This window comes from Drosophila pseudoobscura, chromosome 4, assembly GCF_009870125.1.
Source record: "Drosophila pseudoobscura strain MV-25-SWS-2005 chromosome 4, UCI_Dpse_MV25, whole genome shotgun sequence".
NCBI lineage: Eukaryota > Metazoa > Arthropoda > Insecta > Diptera > Drosophilidae > Drosophila > Drosophila pseudoobscura.
In genome coordinates this window covers 1,105,054-1,122,934 of record NC_046681.1, presented here as the reverse complement: position 1 = coordinate 1,122,934, position 17,881 = coordinate 1,105,054, and the positions used below count along the sequence as shown (strand labels likewise).

Sequence of the window (17,881 nt, the reverse complement as noted above, 5' to 3'; positions counted from 1 at the left end):
TTTTTTATTAATTTGGCGATAGTCAACTACTAATCGCCATTTTTTCTTTTTGTTATCTATGGATTTCTGTGGTACTAGTAAAAATGGACTGTTGTATTCTGAGGCTGACGGTTCAACTATTCTATCTTTGATTAGTTTATCGACTTGAGCTTGGATTTCGTCTTTTTGACTATGAGGATTTCTATAATTTTTTATATATACAGGTTCATTATTTTTTAATCTTAGTTTCTGCTTGTAAAAATTATTGGTTATTATTGATTCGGTATCAAGTCCGAATATGTCTGCGTAGTTACAACAAAGTTCTTTTAATTGTTTATTAAATAGTTTTGGAAAATTTTTAGATAACTTTGATATAACATCGTTCATTCTAGTTTCATTATTTATTTCGGATATATCATAATTTGCTAATGGTTCATAATTCAAATTATTTATATTAATAATTTGGGCGGTACTATTTGTATTAAGTAAATGGAATAATGCATTTGCAGTTGTTACGGCTGTGTTTGCTGCATATATACCAGGTTGAATTTCCTGGTTCGGAATTAAAATGCTATCTTCATTTGAAGTTAACTCAATTTTACGGACAACTTCAGATCGTGCTGGTAACACTATTGTATTGTACCAGAGCTGTAATTTATGGGGACATGAATAGGATAGGTTAGATTGTCTGGTCTTATTATGAGCAGATCTTTTGAATGTGTGAAATCTAGTTCACACGGTATAGACAAAGTTGATTCGACAATATGGAAGTTGTGTGGAATTATATATTTAGTTGTTTGTATTTCTAAGGATGTCATTCCTTTAGATTGAATTAATCCTTGATTAATTCCCTGAATATTTATTTTGTTGTTTTTGTTTATGTCATTAAAAGTGTCTGAATTGTCTTTTAACAGAGATATGTCGGCACCAGTATCTATCAAAAATATTAATTTCTTGCCTGTAGCTACGTTTGTGAATGTTACGAATATATTTATACTAAGATTAATCGAATGAACCTTTTTACTGTCTATTGCTGTGTACCTAAGGGCTGTTGTGAGTTTCCCGATTCATTCTGGGCAATTCTCACATTGTTGTTATTGCCATTATTATTGTTATGGCCTCTGTATGAGTTACCGCGGCCTCTATAGTTTCCTCTATATTGGCCTCTACCTCTGTTGTTGCCATAATTATTATTTTGGTAGTTTCCCCGGTAGTTTCCGCGGTTATACGCTCGGTTAGTGTTATATCTCTGTTGTGCAGCATATAGGACTGTATTTGGGTGTCCTACTGCGTCTGTGCAACTATCGACGAACACAGTTGTAATCTCACTCATTGTATTGAAATTTCGTGATTTCATTACAGACCTAACTTCGTCAATTGTGCTGTTTACTATGATTGATTTTACAGCAACTTGTAGGCTTAGTTCTTCAGCATATTCTTGCGATACACCGTTTATCATATGTGCCGATTGCAAAGCCCTTGTCAACTGTTCAACTTCTTGAATATATTGACTTGCTGTCTTTTGTTTTTGCTGCAGATTGAACAATTTAGCTGATAGTGCTTTGGCTGATTCGCATTTTATACCGCTTTTAAGTTTGTCTATTATGGACACTATTGTTTGTTCAGTGCTGATTAAGTTTCGAATATGGCCTTTGAGTTTAGTTTTTATTAGGTTTACTGCTGTAGTTTCATGTGTTCCTTTAAGTGAATCCACTAAGCTAAGAGCATCAATGAAACTTTGTAGATTCTCAGGCTTTCTATTAAACTCAGGTATGAGTGAAGCGGTTAGCTTAAGAAATTCTAGTTGTGACAGTATTCAAAATCGAAGGTATAGTTATGTCTAGTGAATATTTTGATTTAATGCTATTTAAATTTGTTTTTAATCTATTCAAAAATCTTGATACATACGACCAATGCTGAGTATTTAACTTTTCTTTATTGTCGTGTATCAGGGAACGAGCTTGGTTAAAATATGCAACTAATATTGTCGCGTGCCTACTTATAGTTTCGTTTGAAATATTCCTATTTTGTGCTAGACACTTGTATGATTTATCAAAATTTTCTTTTATTTTAACTAATGCGGCATTAATATTTTGCCATTCCATTTCATTTTAAACTAAATTATTAATACTGAAGGCAAGTAATTAATAAAGAGTGTGAAGAGTAAGGGGCTGCCCTGTGGTACTCCCGAAGACACTTTTACTGGTAAAGAGAGGGAGTTTTTGAAGAGGACTCTTTGAGACTTACAACAGAGATAGCTAGAAATCCAGCTCAGGAGGTTGGGCGGAAACCCTATAAGGTCAAGTTTATGTGCTAAAAGGGAATGGTTTACAGAGTCGAATGCTTTATTGAAGTCGGTGTAAATAACATCCGTCTGTAAGTTACCTTGAAAGCCTTTAATAATAAAAGAGGTAAACTCGAACACGTTCTTGGTGGTTGATCGCCGCCTTATAAGTCCATGCTGAGTTGGGGACTTGCAGAGATGTTGCAAGTGCGGAGTTAAAACCTTCTCATACAATTTGGGAATAGCGGATAACTTTGCTATACCTCTACAATTTTTTGCATCACACTTGCTACCTTTTTTATGGAGAGGAATTATAAACGATTCCTTCCAGATCGGGCGGAAGCAAGAAGAATCAATGGACAGGGTGAATAGTTTAAGCAAGGGTCCACATAGAACCTCGGTGCAGTACCTGAGTACACAACCTGAAACCCCGTCTGGACCCGGTGAAAACACCGGCTTAACTAGTCGAAGATCATGAAGTAGGGAACATTCACTTTACAAGGGACTGAAAATGCCGTTCGACCTCAGTAATCCGTATGGGTACGGTTGACCAGAGTAGGTTTCCTCAGAATAGGTGGCTTTGAAAAATTGGGCAAAAAGATCGGCAATTGCCTGATCATTATTTGCCGACGTATTACAAAATGATAGCGAGGATGGGTGTGCGCACGTTCTACGCTTACTGTTTACGAAGCAGTAAAACTATTTATGGTCCTGAGAAAAACGTATCCTGCATCGAGATACGTAGTTCTTATAACATTGAGCATTAAGATCTGAAAAGTTTGTCCGAGCTATTACATAGCGAGAGTGAGAAGTAGGAGAACCCACTTCTTGACATTTTTTATAAAGTCTTGATTTTAAGTTTTTTAGACTGGATAACTCTTTGGTAAGCCAAGGGGTTTTTCCAATGCCAAGAGCATTGTAAAAAATGTTTGTGCATTTTATGACATCTGTAACGAACCCAAAAGGGTTCGCTACAACGCCTCTCCCAATAAAAACCCGGCTACTAAATTGCGACACCTCGCCCAACGTACTACACGAACACCCCCCCTCCACACATAACCACCGATTGACACGCGCCGTCTTCATAACGCTGACCAAACACACCAGGTCGCGCGGACTTCCACCACTCCAGACTAAGCAACCGGCCAGGCGCAGTCTTCCGGGTTCATCAACTACAAAACGATGACACCGCGGAAGCCCACGACAAGCACCCAACGGCAAACCCGCCAGCTCGCCAAAAACACGAAGGGACGGAACTAGGTCAACCCGCGATCGCCAGAACGGCGAAGTGCACCCCGACGCGGAAGTGCACTTCCGAACCCGCTGACACAGCGCCCATTGGCGTATAAATACACTCCGACTGAAAACCAGAAGGCAACTTACGCAGAGATCCGGCTCGCAGTACGGCCGTTGTACCAAAACTTACGCAGAGACCCAGTCCGGAGTACAGACGCGGTACCCGGAACCCACCAGAAGACATCGGCGCCCAATTAAAAATAAGTCATTTAAACCGCTAAGAAATACAATAAAGTGTCAAATTTGCAAAGTAAAAACACCCGATTGCGTAAGTTCACCCCAATCAGCCGATGCACCGACGTCACCCCACTCCAAGCCCCCACGGTCGTTTCGTTTACACGACGAGCGACCCCCATTCTAGCCCCGATCGACCTCTCTACGACAGGCCGACCCCTGACGACGCCCTTAAGGTTCCATCACATTTCTAAAAATTTCTTGTGAATTGACCCCTGGACATGACTGAGCTTACCTCAGCCTGAAATAGGTCCATCACACATCAGTACACAAGTACAAAGCGGACCAATCAAAATCCCTAATGAGGTTATTACGAAAGCAGCGGACACGTTCAGGTAGTCCACTCGACCGATCCAATACTGTTGGTCCTATATCTAGCGAAACGTCGAAAGTAGGGTGGTAGGCGTCTTCAGGTATAGTGCGTGGAAGGGTTCGGGTTAACAACACTATGGTTGGATCCGATAAAAAGCACAGATCAAGCAATCGACCCAAGGAATTTTTCACATGATTGACTTGAGACAGGGACAGGTCAAGCAAGCCGTCAACAAAGTCATGTCGTGATATGGGCACTAGGATACTAGACTCGTTTACCGAAGACCAAACAGTTCCTGGCAAGTTGAAGTCACCAAAAACTATCATGCGATCTTTATCAGATAGCGAGGAAGAAACAGCGGCTAAAGCGGACAAGTGCTGCTCATAAATTGAAATATCCGAAGAAGGTGGGATATACGAGCAAGTAATGTATTTAGCGAAAGCGGGAAGAATCAGATTTACACACAGGAATTCCAGTTCCTGTTGAACTTGGACTGTGATGTGTTCCGACGTGAAGTAAGAGTCCACTGCAATTAGAACCCCCCTGCACGTCGAGACGAACAGTCCTTTCTAAAAGTTGTGTACCGACCTGCCGAAACCTCGGAACTAAGAATGTCTGGCTTTAACCAGGTTTCAGTAAACACAATAACGTGGGAAGCAAATGCAACACTATCCCGGTAAAGAATGCTGAGCTTACTACGCAAGCCTCTTACATTCTGATAGGTTACTAAGAGATGTTAGTTTTTGGGAAGGGTGGAAGCAGGACGGGAAGATGAGGATGGCGCATTGGGATGATTTGTAAGTGTTATGGGGGGCCTATTTTTATACCCGATACTCAAAATGAGTATTGGGGTATATTAGATTTGTGGTAAAAGTGGATGTGTGTAACGTCCAGAAGGAATCGTTTCCGACCCCATAAAGTATATATATTCTTGATCAGCATCAATAGCCGAGTCGATTGAGCCATGTCTGTCTGTCCGTCTGTTCGTCTGTCCGTCCGTCCGTCTGTCCGTCCCCTTCAGCGCCTAATGCTCAAAGACTATAAGAGCTAGAGCAACGATGTTTTGGATCCAGACTTCTGTGATATGTCACTGCTACAAAAATATTTCAAAACTTTGCCCCGCCCACTTCCGCTCCCACAAAGGGCGAAAATCTGTGGCATCCACAATTTTAAAGATACGAGAAAACAAAAAACGCAGAATCGTAGAGAATGACCATATCTTATAGACTGCAGAATCTGAATTGGATCGTATTACTATTATAGCCAGCATCAAGAAAACAATTTCATTTTTTCTCGCCCTGTCTCTCTCTAACACACAGGTAGCATAGGCGGCTTTGCTTAGAGTAAAACATTAGCGCCTAGATCTCAGAGACTATAAAAGCTAGAGCAACCAAATTTGGTATCCACACTCCTAATATATCGGACCGAGACGAGTTTGTTTCAAAATTTCGCCACACCCACAAAGGATGCAAATCTGGGGATATTCACAAATCTCAGAGACTATTAAAGCTAGAGTAACCAAATTTGGTATCAGCACTTCTGTTAGATCTCACTATAAAACCTTTATCTCAAAATTTCGCCCCACCCCCTTCCGCCTCCACAAAGGACGAAAATCTGTTGCATCCACAATATTGCAGATTTGAGAAAACTAAAAACGCAGAATCATAGATAACAACCATATCTATCAGATTCCTGAATCTGGATCAGATCAGATCATTTTTATAGCCAAAGGAAACAAATCAATTTGCAGTGGCTACGCAGCGCGTGACGTCACGCTCAGACTGATTTTCTGTCTCTCTCGCACGCACTTTTTGTCGTGTCGCTTAATATTAGCGGCGTCTGCCGGAGGAGAGCCATACTGACTTAGTATCGGGTATAACTGTAGAGTTGCGGTGTCCGCAGCAACTCACAACGTTCCCCCTCGTTTTTCTTGGCCTTGAACTTCTGCACCACCAAATGCTCTGGCCAAAATTTGGCGGAGCAAATGGTGTCAAATTGAGTTGAGGAGATGCTTATCTTAAACGAGGCTATCTCCCTGGCATAAGAGAAGTTGAATTTCCCCACCTTTAAACACACAGCTTTTATTTTGCTTTGAATAAAAGCAATTACATCATTAGATGTGAGGTCAGGGGCCAGCCGTGAAACAAAAACTTGTCGTTTTGGTGTTACTCCCACCAGTGGTGCGCACGGCTGAGTGACGGTTGGCACTTGCAGATCCCGCGGAGTGACCTTTTTACGCCTCGGAGACTCATTCAGCCAACGGTCAGCTCCTTAAAGCCCTTCCGCGTCTGCCTCATAAAAGCCACCATGTCACTCTCCACCGCACGGCATGCCTCGCAACTGTAATGCAACCCATTACATTTAGCTGTAGCATCACTCACGAGGCCAGAAAATCCAGCGCATTTTGTGTGCACTACGCTGTCGCAGAGCCAGCAGGGCACATTCGGCTGATCGTGAGTGATCGGCTTCTTACAGGTTTTTTTTGGCACAGACCATAGCGTATTCCATTTTTATTATTTATTTGCTCAAGAAAATTTACGAAAAAAAAGAAAATTTCCAAAACAAATTGGTATCAGACCAATGTGCCAGACAACGCTCAAAGTGGAATGGGTAAAAAATGAGAGCAGAGTGGAGAGCGGTTATAGCGAGCGGTACTGAGTAGAGAGCGCTATTGCTCAGAGAGAAAGAACACTTATTGAAGTTGAGGTGATAGCGAGAGAGTGATAAAACAACAAAAGCTACAAGACGAAAGACGAGAGCTGTAATGCAATGTAATTTACTCACGTCAACAACACAAACACAATAACCCGACGCCGAACAATTTTAAGTTCAATAAATACTAATTAAACACAAATTAAAAGGCATGCACTCGCGGAATAGAATAGGTTTCCAGATAGTAGGTGGATTAGGAAGGTATTTAATGTTTATTTAAGAAAACACCGGTTGTTTATGTAAAACAAAGGGAAAATATGCGGAGCGCAAAACAAAAACGCGTCTGATCTACGAAAGAGAACGAACGATTTTGTAATACAAAGTGCGAACTTTGTGCCTCGAAATGAAAAGTAATATCATTTCATCGTTCTAGCCCCTTGTTGGTTTAGAATAGTTTTTCTAAATAACAATACCGAAAGTTCTTGGGTGACTGCAATTTTTTATTTAATACGACGAAAAGAAAAGGGGTGCGTGCGTTCGATTTCAAGGGTTTTTCTCGACTTCTTTTCAATATATTCCAACAATTTCTTCTAAGCCTACCTTACCTACGGTGGCAAAGCGGGGCGAATTCGCCAAGAGCGAGAGAACGAGCTTTTATTGCGCTCCCGCTTTGCCCTAGCCTAACTTACACTAGACTTCATGAAATACTATCCTAATAACAATTATTAATATTCAAATGACGCTACACCGGCCCCGTTGAAGGCCTGGAAGGCTTCAAACCATTGGCAGAAGCGCCAATTTGTGTATCGGCCTCCTGAACGTGGCTCCGCTGCTTGTCCTTAGCTCGACCACTCTGACCCTTCCGTCCTGCCCGGCGGTTGTGCCGACCACCCTTCCTAGGAGCCACTGTTGAGGGGGCAGGTTGTCCTCGGCGACGATTACTAGGTCGCCTTCCTTTATGTTTGGCTCCTCCTGGTGCCACTTGCATCTGATTTGTAATCCCAGCACATACTCCCGGGACCATCGCTGCCAGAACATTTGCCTGGCTGACGAGACAAGCCGCCATCGCTTTAAGCAGCTCAGACCCTCCTGGTCCGGGGTCCTGGGTGCTGGGGGTGCGATGAGCGGCCCGCCTGTCAGCAGGTGCCCGGGAGTCAGCGCGTCTCCGTCGCTTGGGTCTGGGCTTAGGGGTCCTAGCGGGCGCGAGTTGAGCACTGCCTCGATCCCGACCAGCACGGTCTCCAGCTCCTCTGCGGTGAGGAGAGCGCTTCCGATGGCGCGTAGGAGTAGGCCCTTGGCAGACTTCACACCGGCCTCCCAAAGTCCGCCCATGTGCGGTGCTCGAGGCGGTATGAAGGCAAACTCGCACCCGCTTCTTGACGCAAATTCGCGTATCGCGTCCGCTTCCGCCTCCATCTTCCTCCGCAGTTCGCTGAAGTGGCGACTTGCTCCGACGAAATTTGTCGCGTTGTCGCAGTTCACGCGTTGCGGACATCCTCGACGACCGACGAACCTTTGGAATGCCAACAAGAAGGAATTAGTCGTCAAATCGGAGACAATTTCTAAATGAACCGCCTTGGACGCAAAACAGACAAATAACGCTATGTAGGACTTATAAGGGGGCCTTCCACGAATTTTCAGAGTCGTATAGACAGGGCCACAAAAATCAACGCCACATACTGAAAATGGGCGGAGAGCACGGAGCCGGTCTGCGGGTAAGTTGCCCATCATTTGGGTCTGGAGTAGCGGCTTGCATTTAAAGCAACGAATACACGACCTAACTGTCGCCCTGCAGACCGCCTGAGCATTCACTATCCAAATGCGCTGTCTAAGGATACTCACGAGTGCTCGTGGGCCGGCATGAAAATTCGTTTGATGCAGATAGCGAACATATGTCTGCACAAACTGCGAGCGTTTTGTCAATAACAAAGGAAACTTGGCATTATATGACATAGGAGCGTTAACTAGTCGCCCCCCAACTCGCAACAACGAAAACGAGCACCATGTCCCAGCCTCTTCATGGATGAAGGGATTCAAGCGCTGAAGACTGGGGCCTAACTTGGTGCCTTTACGAACCCTTTCAATATCTTCTTGAGACTCATTTTTTTGTGTTATTTCGACTATTTTTAGAAACGCCTCGTCGTATTCTACGGATGACGGAATTTTTCCAAAGTTGAGACTTTTGTCTTTGCATTTTCGGATGAAGCGGAACACGAAAACGAACACTCTTAGCAGTTTGAGGTGTGACGAGTATCCCTCGATTACATCCACTAAGTTATTTGGCTTGGCCGCGACGGTCAGTCCGACCGATTTCTTCCGACTTTCCATCTGTATCTCTTCTTCGGAAAGCTAGAAGTGTGGATTTCTGGGCCAGCTCTCTTCTTCAAACTTTAAGAACTCTGGTCCTCCAAACCAGATCGACTGCACGATTTCCTCTACGTCACAACCTCTCGAAACTATGTCTGCTGGGTTCTGTTTTTTGGCACATGCCGCCACGTAGCTTCACTTGACCACTCTTGAATCTCCGCTACTCGGTTCGCAACGAATGTTGACAACGACGAAGGGTGGGATCTGATCCAATGAAGAGTAACTTCTGAATCTGACCAGAATATCATTTTATCAATTGGAACCTTGAGCAGGGATTTGATTCGGTGACAAAGGTCTGCTAGAAGGTGAGCGGCACATAACTCAAGCCTTGGGAGCGTTTTCGCCTTGAGTGGCGCTACTTTCGACTTTGCAGTAAACAAGGAGACCTTGAAACCTTCTGCAGTCTTTCTACGGATATAGACGCAGGCTCCATAAGCTCTCATGGATGCGTCGGCAAAGGCATGTACTTGAATCGGTGACATGGGATCAGTATGCACAAATCGAGGTATGGTAATCTTCTCCAACTGACCCAAGGATTCTTTTAATAAGTTCCATGCTGTTTCCAAGTTCATTGGAATTGACTCATCCCAATCTAGCTTGTTGAGCCAAAGCTCCTACAGTAGGATCTTTCCCTTAAGTACTAAACGACTTAACAAGCTAAGGGGGTCAAACAGCTTTGATGTCACCGATAATATGTTCCGTTTTGTCGCTCGGAGACCCATAACTGACGTGTCAATTTGGAACTAAAAGACGTCTTCGTGTGGCAGCCACGATATTCCTAACGCCTTAGTTGACTCTGAGTCCGAGATCGTTATCGGTTTAACTGTGCTCTCGGATGCGGTGACCTCAGGTGAGTTCGAAAACCATTTAGTCAATTCAAACCCAGCGGTTTGAAGAACCTGAGCCACATCAGACTTAATTGTCTTTAACTCCTCTACGCAACCAGCACCAGTCAACATGTCATCGACATAAAAGTCGGAGTCGATAACTTCAGCAGCTTTAGGGAATGAGAGTTTTGCAGACTCACTCAACCTCTTCAAACACCGAATTGCCAAAAATGGGGCTGGTCCAGTCCCATATGTTACGGTGTTGAGCTGGTTTATTCTCAAGGACTCAGACGGGTCTCTTCTCCACACTATGAGCTGGAATTGTCTATCCGCATCAGCGACCCAGACTTGGCGATACATCTTCTTAACATCGGCTGTCAAGGCGTACCTGTGTAGTCTGAATCGGAGCAATGTCGAATACAGCTCATCCTGTATCGTAGGACCGACCATCAATATGTCGTTCAAGGCCACCTGAGAGGACGTTTTACAAGACGCATCGAAAACGACGCGGAGCTTGGTCGACGTGCTTTGAGGCCTCAACACACACTGATGTGGAATGAAATAATGTGGAGTTTTGGGGATTGTGTTGTCTGTGGTAGACATGTGACCCAAAGAGAGGTACTCTTCCATGAACTCCAAGTACATTTTCTGCAACTCGGGGTCACGAGACAATCTTTTTTCAAGCGATAAAAACCGCCGTTTAGCCACTTCAAAGGAGTTGCCTAAGATACTGGGATCTGATTTGAACGGCAGTCTTACTTCAAACCGACCCGAAGGCACGACCTGAGTAGTCCTTCTATAATGCTTTTCACATAACTTGTGTTCAGGAGATAAAGACTTTTTAGAAGACGGCAATTCTTCCAGTGACCAAAACTTTTGTAATGTGTTGTCGATGTGTATCACTGACTCTTCTCGATAACTCAAACAATTCCTCGCTTCTTGGGTGGCAGTCACCTTTGGAGTGTATCTGCCCGACACAATCCAGCCGAGAAGCGTTTTCTGCAGAGTTGGATAGTCAGGACCTTGTCGAATCTGACCAACAGATAAAAGTTCGAAAAATGTTTCTGCACCTATCAACATATCTATCTTCTGTGGCTTGAAGAAATATGGGTCTGCAAGTGGTAAGTTCTTTGGGATTTTCCAGTCACTCACGTTAAGTGTCTGATCAGGGTGATACCCCGAAATGGACCTTAGAATCCAGAAATCAACCGAAAACTCACTACCAGTTATTCGCGACTTCACCACCGTATGTCTCTTTTTCTTGACTTGTGAATTGGATTCACCAATACCAAGCAAGTTGATACACGACTCCTCCCTACGGATCTGTAAGCGCTGTGCTAAGTCCTCAGTTATAAAATTGGTTTGAGACCCCGAGTCAAGCAGAGCTCGGGCCAAAACATGTTCACCATTATTTGTTCGGACGCTTACGATCGACGTAGCCAGAATAACTCTATCCATAGCTGTCGCATGGAGAGCATGCGAAGTGGAAGGTTGATTCTGATTGGGAGGAAAAGAAGAATTCTCTGGGGGTGATGGTAACGCTAGACTTTTATTCGCCACTGTGTACCTATGCAATAAGGTATGGTGTGAGCAGCCACACACTCGACACTTCTTAGCTTTGCATCGTACTACAGAGTGGCCTGGCTGCAGACAATTGATGCACAAGGATGCAGTTTTTGCGAATTCGAACCTTTGCATTACTGCTAGCCGACCAAATGGACTGCACTCTGTCAACAAATGGCCTTTCGCATTGCAGTAGCTGCATTGTTGATTTTTAGTATTCGCGGTGGAACACGCGAATGAGCTCCGATTATGCTGCTTGCTTGGCACAGCTTTCTGCTCCTGCTTTGGTTTGTCCGAATTTTCGGCCGAAAGATGCTGATGTCTGCGATTAAGCAACCTTTCACAGTCCGTCCAAAGTGGCAGTTTGTCATAATCGAGCTGTTCTTCCCATTTCTCTTTGGTCACCGGATCGACTCTGCTCAAGACGAGATAAATAATCATCGCATTCGAGATCTTTTTATCATCGCCTATCGACAACAACGAACCATATATGGATGAGGCGGTATCGATAAGGTTCCTTAAGGACGATGCTGATTGGGTCATTTTGGGAAGATTAAATAGAGCATCAATGTGATTTTTAAAGATCAGACAATCATTATCGTAGACCCGTTTTAAGCTAGCCATTGCTTTCTCGTAGTTGGTCTCGGTTACTTGGAAAGCCCTAACTGTTCCCAACGCTTCACCGGAGAGACACGAAAGCAAATGGTTGAACTTTTCGATAATTGGAATGCTTTGGTCATTATGAACTAGAGTCTCAAATAAACCTATGAAGTTTTTAAAGTCCGAAAAGTTGCCGCTGAACTGCGGCAGAGCTAACTTCGGAAGGCGAGCACGAGTTGGGCCACCATAAGCTGGTACTGCCTGTATTGTCTCATCAGCTGTCTTTAATGCGCAAATGAGAGACATTAATTTTGCCTTTGTGACAATTGAGAGTTCTTCCAACTCGACTCCAAATTCATCGTCAATGTCTATATCTTCAATCTTCTCTTGAAGTTCGCGTGCCGTGTCAATGCTACGCATCAGCGTTTCGAGTCTGCACTCGAGCTCCGTCAATACCAGCGGAATATCCCCCGCTTCTAAACGGTCCGCTAATAAACGAATGCCTTTGACACGGCAACTGCGCTTTTTCTTCAGCTCTTCAAGGACGATATTGTTGGCTTTTGAGGTCATATTGATTCTCAATACAAACAACTGAAGGCGAAAGATCGTTTCTAATAATCTTATTTAATGCCGAGGCACTCAATGAAATAATGGGTAATTGTACCCAAACGAGGTGAAAAACCAATATACCCGAAAAATTTAGGGTAGAGCGTCGCTTGGCTGGCGCGTACACGAAAACCACACAAGAATACCAACGAACTGTACTGGTGACAAGCGAAAACGAAAAATTTCACCGCTGCAGTTCAGAAGAATTAATGTTGTGTATGCGTATGCACCGACAACGATCGACGCTAAATTGATTTACGAGGCACGACTTTGTCTTAATTGATAGTTGGATCCTACTGACACCAAACGAATATACCCGACGAAAACAGGGTAGCGCGTCACTTGGTGTTTGGTTTGGATCAAGCGCGCCAAACAAAAGAACAACGATAAGCAACGGTGAAGAGCGAAAGCGAGACGAAAAAATTCACCGCTGCAGCTGCGTATTGGTATGCGTGCTTGGCCAACGACCCAACTATACATATATTTGACACAACGAAAACGAGAAAGGGGAAAGGGGCGACAGCGATTGCAGTAAAAATGAGTTATGTATATGTGTAGTTATTGCGTCCAAGAGGGTTAGATGTACATATGTATGTATACATGTATTAATATATATGCTCAACTCTAACTACAGCATGCAATCTAGCTCTACTATGTCATACGTATGTGCCAAGAATTGAAAGCGAGGTGCAATTGTTTCAGCACAGGACAATAATTGCGAGTTTTTTAATCTTTCGTCTTCACTCGAGCTTTCAATTTTTTGCACAAATACCTCTTGGGAAGATAGGAAATTCCAGGTGCTGTACTCTCCTCTTGTATATGTAGCTGCAGACAGGGTATTGCACGACCGACGCGGTGATTTTTAGTTTGGTTTGTTTAGTTATTTGCACACACGTCGCGGTCACTTTGGCAATTTAGCTGCAGCACATATGCTATATACATGTATGTATGTATGTACAATAGATTTTGGCTATTTATGTATCTTCACTGTGTCACTGTCACTTTTTGCCTTTCCACTTGAATTAATATGTACGTTTAAATTGCGGGTCCACCCGGGGGCGCCATGAAATTTTAGAATAGTTTTTCTAAATAACAATACCGAAAGTTCTTGGGTGACTGCAATTTTTTATTTAATACGACGAAAAGAAAAGGGGTGCGTGCGTTCGATTTCAAGGGTTTTTCTCGACTTCTTTTCAATATATTCCAACAATTTCTTCTAAGCCTACCTTACCTACGGTGGCAAAGCGGGGCGAATTCGCCAAGAGCGAGAGAACGAGCTTTTATTGCGCTCCCGCTTTGCCCTAGCCTAACTTACACTAGACTTCATGAAATACTATCCTAATAACAATTATTAATATTCAAATGACGCTACAGTTCCAAATGTGGTGGTTCTCTTGAGAGGATTACCCTGGTGGATGATCTTGGTGCTATATTAGACGCCAAGTTAAAGTTTTCTGAGCACATTTCTACCACGTCAAAAAACGTCATGGGCGTGCTTGGGTTAATAAAGTAGTGGCTAAAGAAACTTGACGACCTCTATATAACAAAGACTCTCTATACCTCGCTAGTTCGTCCGATCTAGGAATTCGGCTCCTGTGTATGGTGCCCTCAGTACAAAGTAGACATATACATTATGGGGTCGGAAACGCTTCATTTTTGACGTTACACACATCCGTTTTCACCACATATCTTATATACCCCTTTACTTATTTTGAGTATCGAGTATAATAATATTAATCTTCTCCTTGCCAAAACAGCGGGAACTGTAACGTGTTATATAAACGATATGTTTCAGATATTATTTGAAGTTGACCAGTATCGCGACGTGCATTCACTATATCACGTCTTCCCATGTTTTCATGGAACTTCACGCAACTTCATCTATTGTTGGAGAGTTAAATGTGCGCTCGTGTGTTTCAAATGGTCATTTATCCGCTTTGATCACTGCTTTGTAGTCATCATTTGGCATACGCTCCTATGCACTCTTGAACATCCTGACCAAAGCATGATGTTCATAAGTAGTTGCTGCAGATCTTTTAAAATTGATATTTTTATTGCTGCATTTATCTCTTGACATCGATTAAGTTTTTCTTCCATGTTTCTCATGAAGTAGTATTTTGCAATGATCCAATTCGATAGTGAATCTGTCCTTGTAAACTACCATTGTATTTTTCAGTATTTCGAGTGTTTTGAGTGCTGTTTCGCCTGAAAGAAATGATCGCAGTGGCTCAGGTGGCGAAGTCAATAATGCAAATTTCACTTCAAAACTTCAATGTTCCACAATATTCCCAAACAACATCCATTTTCCCAATGCCAACGTTAGGATGCAAGCAATAGCAGCAATTGTTGCAATTGCTGCAATTGTATCGAACCGCTGTTCGATTCAAATCAGCCCATGATAAATCGCTTCTTATGCGTCGAAAATTATCTACTTGTTGATTTCTGTTCTTCGCTCGACGATTTCGCATTGCCAACCAAGGCGTTGCAAGGGCTCCCTTTGCTCTTGTGTTTGAGAAGCACGATTTCGAGCCATACCAACTCTGCGCTCTGCGGTCACTTTGTTTTTCTTCAGTAGTTTCATTCGCTATATATCGTAACCTTCTTGAATTGCGGCCTTTTCGGTAAAGATTTGATCGTCTTGGTAGTGGCATTTTTAAAGATGAATTTAAAAAAAATAAAAACAACAAATGACATGTTTTAGTTTTGATTCAAAATCAATTCAAAACAATTTTATGAATTTTTGAGATGGTTCCGTATCTGTGACTTGTGACACACAGCTTACTGTGCTGACGTTTATGTCATGCCACACAGGAACGTGATCGAATGGGATGAAAAGCAGTCTACTGAATCTAATCTAGTTACCCACCAATTTTCAGTCAAATCGGTTCAGCCTCTCTTGAGTTATAAATGGTGTAACTTACTACAAAATATGATTTTTTTAACCTTGCTTGTATCGTATTCTTATTGTTTATTCTCCCATGAATTTAATGTAAGGATTGTGAGTTTTAGAAATAGCAAATAGCTGATTTCAAAATTTTAAGGTTCATTTATTATTACTTAATTTTTAGATGTATGTATAAACACTGGAAATTTATTGGAATGTCATGAAATATCATGGAAAAACTACCACTAGTTAATGTACATTGTTTTAATTTTACGGAAAAATCGTACTGATTTGATACAAAATCAGCTATTGAAAAAACACTGCTGGACACGTTGAACGTGGTACGAAAACTAGCAGTGAGACAAATGTTAGGAAGAAGATTCAAAAATTTAAAAAAGTGTATAAAAAGGAGACGATATAAAGATAAGACGATAAGCGCGGATGGATTCGTTGCAGGTGTGTGCATATTTAAATTATGAGTCTTAGCACTAACCATACAGTATATAAGTGTGCCAGTTCATACAGCGAACATGTCTCAAACGAACTTTCTGGATTAGATCCGAGGGTAATCGGCTCTGGCATTCGTATTCATGGGCCGCCGCATCATCATGGGCCAGCCAGCCCGTTTTGCATGTGTTTGTTCTCACAAAAACATGTGATTGTATCTTTTTTTTGTTTTTGTTGTTGGCGAGAACATTACCGTGTGCTTAAGCACGTCTAATCCAGTTGCTCTAACACCCACGATATAGTATATAAGCCACTGGATTCTCACAGAGGTTATCAGATCTTTTTGTCGATGCTCTTTCTTGATATCTAGGTATTGATGCTCTTAGGACTTTTTGCTTCAGTCCACTTTCTGTATTACGTCTTGAAACTCCTGAGTAGGACTTCTTATTCCTCGTTGATAATTCTTCCATCGCTTGCTTGGCGATCTTAAAGAATTCCTTGGGGTTTTTAATTTGGAGAGATATGTAGGTCCCGGATCAATCAGAGTGTGTTTATCTTATTTTTTGATCTCGTGGGTGAAGAAGATGCGTGGTAAGCGTCCTGTATTTTTTTTGGATAGAGTCTCTAGGGAAGTCTATATATCTTTCGTGTATTCGTCGTCTTCGCCTGACAGGCTGCCAAATATGGCCCGCGTTGCCGCTTTCTCGCTTGAGAATCTTTTGCAGCACTCTCGGTCGAGACTTTCCTTTTGGTGGCCAGCATTTCCGCTACCTTATTGGCGGATCTGCCGTTTATTTTATTTATTTATTTAAGTCAAGTCTAAGGCTAAGTCGACGATGGCGTCCGTGCTGCCTAACTTGCAATCAAAAATTTTCATTTTAGTATATTAGGTAGATTAGATTTGTGGTGAAAGGGGATGTGTGTAAAACCCAGAAGGAAGCGTTTCCAACCCCGTAAAGTATATATATTCTTGACCAGCATCAAGATATAGCAACGTCTGCCTGTCCGCCTGCCCGGCCGTCCATCCCGATGACCATTAGATCTCAGGACTACAAGAGCAACCAAATTTTATATCCAGACTCCTGTCATTCTAAACTATTATACGTGTATGTAAGTATATTTCGAAATTTCGCCCCACCCGCTTACCCCACAAATCCGTTTAACTGTGTCACCCATAATTTTGAAGATAAGAGAAAACAAAGAACGTGGAATCGTAAAGAACAACCTTATCTACCATATTGGGCTTTTGCAAGAAATTAGAAAATTGGTGCCTGCGGCACTCTTCTTTTAACAGAAAAATAAATCAAGTCGTTGTTTCTTTGGATCTGTGGGCCAATATGTAGGCTTAATCGGGGAAAAAAAGTATAGCTTGTGGGATCATGATGTGATTATAGCATAATATAGTGTAACGAACCTAAAAAGGTTCGATACAATCCTTCCACCGAAGTATTATATGCATAAAACCGGCTACTAAATTACAGCGCCCCGCCAAACGTAAATTGATTGCATGTATTATATACCACACGAACACCGCCCTTCCACACATAACTACTCGACACCCGACGAACGCCAACACCAGAAGCGAAACCGGGTCAAACCTCAATCGCCAAACTGGCAAAAAGCAAGCCCTAAGCGGAAATGCATTTTCGTGACCTCCGCTGACACAGCAACGACAGGCATATATATAGGTGCCAGCCAGAACCAGAAGAGCGGCTTGCGCAGAAACCCGGCCTCGAGTGCAGACGTTGTACAAAAAACCATCGTACTAATCTATGAATTAAAAAGTGCTGAAATATCCGTAATAAAGTGGCTAATGATCAGAACAATAT

General features: G+C 42.6%; 1 protein-coding gene and 1 long non-coding RNA gene across 9 annotated transcripts in view; both read left to right on the top strand.

The window, feature by feature from the left end:
- The window catches only part of LOC26534138 (mitochondrial basic amino acids transporter), a 278,776-nt gene that overhangs the window by 35,985 nt on the left and 224,910 nt on the right, over positions 1–17,881 (top strand). Inside the window, exons 1-2 of one of the 8 annotated variants that reach the window (XM_033379336.1) lie at positions 15,603–15,719; positions 15,790–16,061. The exons of 5 other annotated variants lie outside the window; for them this stretch is intronic. The gene's annotated coding sequence lies outside the window, so the exon portion shown is untranslated. Of the gene's footprint in view, positions 1–15,602; positions 15,720–15,758; positions 16,062–17,881 lie in introns of those variants that run through there. 2 more of the 8 variants (XM_033379337.1, XM_033379338.1) reach the window with 2 other exon arrangements.
- On the top strand, positions 16,074–17,880 carry LOC117183908 (uncharacterized). The gene is made up of 2 exons (XR_004469032.1): positions 16,074–17,162; positions 17,239–17,880. It is a non-coding gene; the product is annotated as an uncharacterized lncRNA (long non-coding RNA).